This window comes from Heloderma suspectum, chromosome 5, assembly GCF_057233095.1.
Source record: "Heloderma suspectum isolate Gila_16-S chromosome 5, 16-S_ref, whole genome shotgun sequence".
Classification (NCBI taxonomy): Eukaryota; Metazoa; Chordata; class Lepidosauria; order Squamata; family Helodermatidae; genus Heloderma; species Heloderma suspectum.
In genome coordinates, this window is record NC_139462.1 from 62,875,303 (window position 1) to 62,881,302 (window position 6,000).

The 6,000-nt window shown below is 48.0% G+C and overlaps 1 protein-coding gene across 4 annotated transcripts in view; it reads right to left on the bottom strand.

Moving 5' to 3' along the window:
* Window positions 1–4,404, bottom strand: part of TTC29 (tetratricopeptide repeat domain 29) — a 157,252-nt gene extending 152,848 nt beyond the window's left edge. The window contains exon 1 of one of the 4 annotated variants that reach the window (XM_084860273.1): window positions 4,163–4,350. The gene's annotated coding sequence lies outside the window, so the exon portion shown is untranslated. Of the gene's footprint in view, window positions 1–3,959; window positions 4,080–4,162 lie in introns of those variants that run through there. The other 3 variants (XM_084860274.1, XM_084860271.1, XM_084860272.1) reach the window with 3 other exon arrangements.
* Between the last annotated feature and the right edge of the window lie 1,596 nt (window positions 4,405–6,000).

Below are 6,000 nucleotides of genomic sequence, written 5' to 3' on the forward strand. Positions count from 1 at the left end.
CTTCTAGTTCTTCTAGAACTTCCATGACTGGCTGCAGAATACTGGGAGTTCTAGGACTTTTTTCTATCTAAACATACATAGGATTGCACCCTAAGGGTGCAATCTTATGGCCGCTAGTCAGCGGCTAGATGGCCATAGGATAGGTCAGTTCCCGAGAACTGACCTTGGAGCCTGTGCTCCACCCTCTCCCGTGCTGCCTCGTAGGCAGCGCGGAACAGACCCGTGCTCGGAAGAGGAGCATGAAGCAGCAAAAATGTGGTGTTCCTGGGAGCATGTCGGGGCAAGGAAGTTGGAAATGCTGGTATGACACATCCTACATGTCGTCTGGCTGCCACTTCCCGCGCTCCGAGGTCCCATAGCTAGACAGGTAAAATTGGCTGTCTAGTCGTAAATGCAATCCCTTCTGCGCTTCTCCTGCCCTGCATTGGATAGGCAGTCGCCTCCAAGTTCCGATAGGACTGCGTCCTAAGTGACTTAATCCCAAAGTGCAAGGCATGTCACCCAACAGAGGCACAAGCAGTTTCAAAGGAATAACTCTTGTTTTTTGTGATGATTTTGATATCCTGGGATCCTTTCTTTCAGCTACACTTGGAAAGCTTCAAACTGTTTACTGACTGGGAGACAGCTGACAAGACCATATTCCTAAAGTCTCTTACTATAGAGGCATTTTTCTTTGTTCTTCTATAAAACCTTAAGTACAACAAGAAAACTATGCTATTAAAAACAAGTAAAGACTAATATGAAAGCAAGCACAACATGCTGAATTCTTTCTGAAAGACCATAAATAATAAGACCTTTACTAAAGAAACCTTCCCTTGACCCAGGAGATCTGTCTAACCATAGGCAGTCTCAAATGAACCATTCTTGGCTAAAATGATAGAGGTGCTGGCATTGCAACTCCAGATGCATTTGGATAATACTGATTAGGTGGATCCATTTCAATCAGGGTTTTCAGATGGGATATAGTCTGAGACTGCTTTGTTCACCTTGGTGCATGACCTACGTGGGAAGCAGATGGAGGAAATGTGACCCTATTGGTTCTCCTGAATCTCATGGCGGCTTTCAATATTGACTATGATATCCTTCTGGACCGCCTGGTATGGCTAGGCCTTGATGTGCTGTTTTGCAGTGATTTTGATCCTGTCTGTAGCTGGTGCTGTTAGTTCATGGGTTCTATCTTGTCCACCATGTTATTTAATGTTTACATGAAACAGCTGGGAGAAGTCATTCAGAGCTTTGAAGGTGTCACCAATATGCTTATGATAACCAGCTCTATTGCTCTTTCTCACCTAATACCAAGGAAACAAACCCCTTAAACTTTGCCGGGCTTCGATAATGGGTTGGATGATGGGAACAAGCTGAGGTTAAACCCAGGCAAGACATAGGTGTTGTTAGTCAGTGGAAAGCCTGACTCAGGGATTGGGATTCAACCTGTTCTGTTCTGGAAGGAATGCACTCCTCCTGAAGGATCAGGTCCATAATTCTAGAATGCTCCTTGATCCTACACTGGCCCTGGATCTTCACATGGCAGTAGCCAAGGAGTGTGTTTATGCAATTACACTTGGTGCACCCGCTGCAATGCTTCCTAGTCAGTGCTGAATCCAACAGGGCGCTTACGCCCCTAACGATTCTCTTCTGCCCCCCTGATCGCGTTGTGCAAGGGCCCCCAACCAGTTGCGCAATAGTGATTCAGCACTTCTGGGACAACCCAAAATGCGCAGAAACATTTGTTTCTGGAAGGAGGCAGGTTGGGGGAGCTCACATAAGGTAGCTCCATTGATCTCCCTCCTTCCAGAAATGAACATTTCCACTTATTCTGGGGCTCCCCCTAGGAAGTGTTAAATCTCCCTTGTGTATGGGGAAGGTCCTGCCTGCGCAGTGCGATCAGTGGGACCCACTGCATGCAGAAGGGAATCGGCAGGACGGAAAAGAATCAGCAGGGGCATAAGGACCCCATTGGATTCTGCCCTTGGTCTGATTTGGCAAGTTATCCATGCCACGGTTACATAGTGTTTAGATTACTGCAATGTACTCTATGTGAGGCTACCTTTGAACAGCATCCAGAAGCTACAATTGGTGCACAATGCAACAGCTAGGCTGCTAACCGCTGTACAGTCTCAGGACCATATTACACCTGTCTTGGATGATCTGCACTGGTTGCCAATTGCTTTCCAGGCTCAATTCAAGGTGTTGGTTTTAACCAGGTATGGGCAACTTCAGGAGGTCCAGGGGGCATTTTTGCTCCTGCAGACCACCCCCTGGCAAGCTGCACATCCCGCCCCCATGGCTGCCAAAAATGGGGACAAATAAACAAACTGGTGTCCATAGCTGCTACAGAGTGCTAAAAAGTTCAAAAATTAGCTTGTTTGCAAGCTAATTTTTACCCTTTGGGGATTCCGGAGCAGCTACAGATGCCATTTTGTTCAGAATTTTTTTCCCTTCAATTCTTTTTCGGTTCCCCTGAATTTTGGGGGTTGTTGGGACCACATTGGGCTGCTGCAAGGGCTGCATGCTTCCACACCTGGTTTTAACCTTTAAAGCCCTAAACATCTTAGGACCTGGAAATCTAAGGGACTGCCTGTCTTGTTATGAACCTACCCAGGTGTTAAGATATGCAGGAGAGGCGCTTTCGAGGACACCATTACAGTCCCAAACTTTGGGATGCGTTTGTTCAAGAATTACAACTGGCCCCCACTTTCTTGGCTTTTAGAAGGGGTATAAATACACAGTTCTTTAATCTAGGCTTTGAAATTATGTAGTTGTATTAATGTTATGCTTTACTGTTCTTATTGTTCTAAGGGGTTATTGTTTTAAATTGATGGCTTTTTTTGCAAATAAAGCAGTATATAAATGTCAATAATAAATATTATGGGTTTCTGACAAAGGCAGTTTATTTTGTCCCTTAATAAAAGCTAAGGTAGGCGCTTCCTCACCCATTATTTTACTATAGTCAAATCCGTTTTAATTATCCACATGTAGAGTAGCTTCAGACTATTATACTAGCAAACCACCAAGGCACCTCTACCAGCATGAATACATATACAGAAATGCAGCCTGGGAAGGAGTTCTGATATATTTTATTGACTCACTTTTAAAAGTATTTGACAGCTACATGAATCGGATGAGGATCTTGCTCTTCAGTCCATGAGAGAAGCTGTGTTTCTATTGCGTTCCCTCCTTTTTTTCTAAAGCGTTCTTGCAAGGCCTTGGTGTGATCTCGTGCCGCTGTGTTTATACATTTCAGAGGATCAACTGCTATTAAAGTGAAACCTTGACAGCTGGCAAAGGATCTTTCTAGAACCGAAACGTATCTGATGATAATTATTCTTATTCTGCCGCGCTTTCTACTGGATGGATCAGAGAAACACGTCCGCAATCGTACTGTCGCTGGGGCTTCTGAAAACCCCGTGTGCTTCGTCCAGCAGTTTCTGAATCCCATAAGTGTCAGAATCAGGTTTTGGCGCTACTTTTCAAACACGGGACAGCAGCCCCCGCACGCGCAGCCCGTGGCGGAAAGACACCCAACCCCGTGATATGGGGCGTCCATCGCCCCACGTTCCCGCCCCAACTCTTATCTCCCGTCCGCGCTATTTCTCTTTGCAAATCAGCTCCAGCGTTGCGTCACTCCTGCCCCTTCGGTACAGAAGAAGGGAAAGATTGTGAAGAACGAAGTGGACGAATTCCACAGAACCCACCGCCTACTTGAAAACCCTACAAAAAGGTGGGGTCGGCGGGAGGCGCCTTCGGGGCCACTCGCAGCCTAATCCTACGTAGGTTACTTGGGAAGCCAGACCCGCTGAGTAGGTGCGCATATGAGGGCAGCCTCCAGTCCTCTCTCACTCAGTTCGGTTGGGTTCGGGGGAGGGAAGTTCTTAACAGCGCCGGTGGGGCAATTCTGAAGCGCAGCGCCCACCGACCCACCCGTCACCGCACCGGCTGTATTGCATCCCTACTCTCACCAGAGTGCGGTGCTCCACTCTCTTCCCAGGGACTGAAGTACGGCTCAGCACCTCTCTTTCCCTTCGGCAGAACGAAGGGGAAGCGCTGCTCGCTGGCTGCACCGAAAGCTGGGTCGACACGCGTCTTTCGATCGGCTTTGCGTGGCTTGGCACGCGCATACCCGCCCCACTCGCGAGATACATGCGTGTGTGCACACACTCACCTCTTGCTCCGCCTCGCTTTCCTTGCAACTTAAATAAAGACATTCAGTCCAGCCCCGGAGGAACGAAAGGGGCCGAGGCGACCCACGTAAGCACAGCTCCGGAGGCTTGCTCCCGTTCGTAGGCCTCAGGCTTTGCGGCTCCGGGACAGAAAGACGCCTGGCCGTCACCATGGTAACCAGGCGGCGCCGGGGTTGCCTGGAAAGCGAGCGAACGAGCGCTCCGCCCAAGACACGCCCTTCCCGCCCAAGACACGCCCTTGCGGAAAGGAAGAACCCGGGTTCCCGCCACTGGCAGCATGACGTCACGCAATGGCTTCGCACTCTGTTGTGCTGCGCCTTCTCCTGACCGCCGCCAATGCCTCGTGGGCCGGAACTGCACGGGCGGCTTTGGGCTAATCGTGGGTGTGGATGAGGATCCCGTTTTGGAGCAGAAACAGGGCTAGTTGCCAACGCTTGTACGGATTTCTGTGGCTGTCCCTTTAACAGCAGTTTGAGCTGCAGCATCTTTGGCTTCACTTGCTTATTTCAGCATCCCTAGAAGGAGTTGGAGCAGACCAGGCCGACTATAAGAGTTTGCTATGTTGCTTTCTGTGCGCGGAGTGGGAGACGGACTTGTGCAGCTGGGCGCGTGGGCTTTCATTAGGAACTATACTGTTTCTCTTAAAAAGAGATTGGGGGCGGGGGGAGATAGAAAACAGAAAATCGAGGAAGAAATGAAATAGAAAATCAAAAGGAAACGGCTTTCATTCCCGTCTTGGTAACCTCATTGCTAGGTGCAATCTAAAACATGCGACACTGATTAATTCATACTGCAAATCTCCATTTTGAGACTAGATATATCCAAGCTGCAGACCTCATGGCAATAACATCTGGCCTAATTTCGGGGTCTTTCAGCTTCTTATTCCCCACCCCATGGTGGGGAGCCTGATGAAGAATTCTGGAGAACTTGAAAGCTTCACATTTTTGTGGAATTTTGGTTAGTCCTAATAAAGGACTAACCCCCCAATTGTGGGTTTGGGTTTTTTTTTCTCTCTCAAGGATCAGCACGGTTATCCCAGTTGGTTCTATACCAATAGCGTATCATGGATCTGGGGAAGGAGAGCTTTGTGGGCTGGCTGCTTGTATAGTGGTGATGGTGGTGGGGGAAGCTTAGAATTAGCCCTGAATGTTGGACTGATTAAATATAAAGGGCTAAAGAGGAACCAGAAGCCACTCACCTCCATTCATCACAAGACAGAATCCTTTCGACAATCTCAGCTCCCCGCAAGACTGCATAAATCTTCTTCACAGTGGAACTTACTGAGAGTCTGAGCTTGTTCCCTGAGTTGAGGTACAAAGTTAGGGTTCAAGTCTATGAATATGTCAAATATGGTGCCTTTGAGCATATACAGAAAGACATCATCTTACTGTTAAGTAACTGCAGTCAAGCTTCATACAAAGGCAGTGAGACTTAAATGCAGGCAAAAGGCTGAATGTAGGCAGAAGGCAAAACAAGCAGCTTGCTAGAATGAAGCTTCTTGAAATTCTTGAATGAAAGAAGAAGCTCCACGGTGTGTATCACTTGACAAGAACTAGTTAGTCTTCGCAAATCTTGAACCAGGAGATTTGTCTTAATTATAGGCCAGTCTCATATGTGCCATTCTTGGCTAAGGTGATTGAGAAGATGGTGGTAGTTGAACTTCAGACGCATCTGGATGATACTGATTGTCTGGACCCATTTCAATCAGGCCTCCAGGTGGGATATGGGACTGAAATTGCTTTTGTCACCTTGGTAGATCATCTGCCCTGGGGACTGGATTGGGGGGTGGGGAGCACAACCCTGGTAGTACTCCTGAACA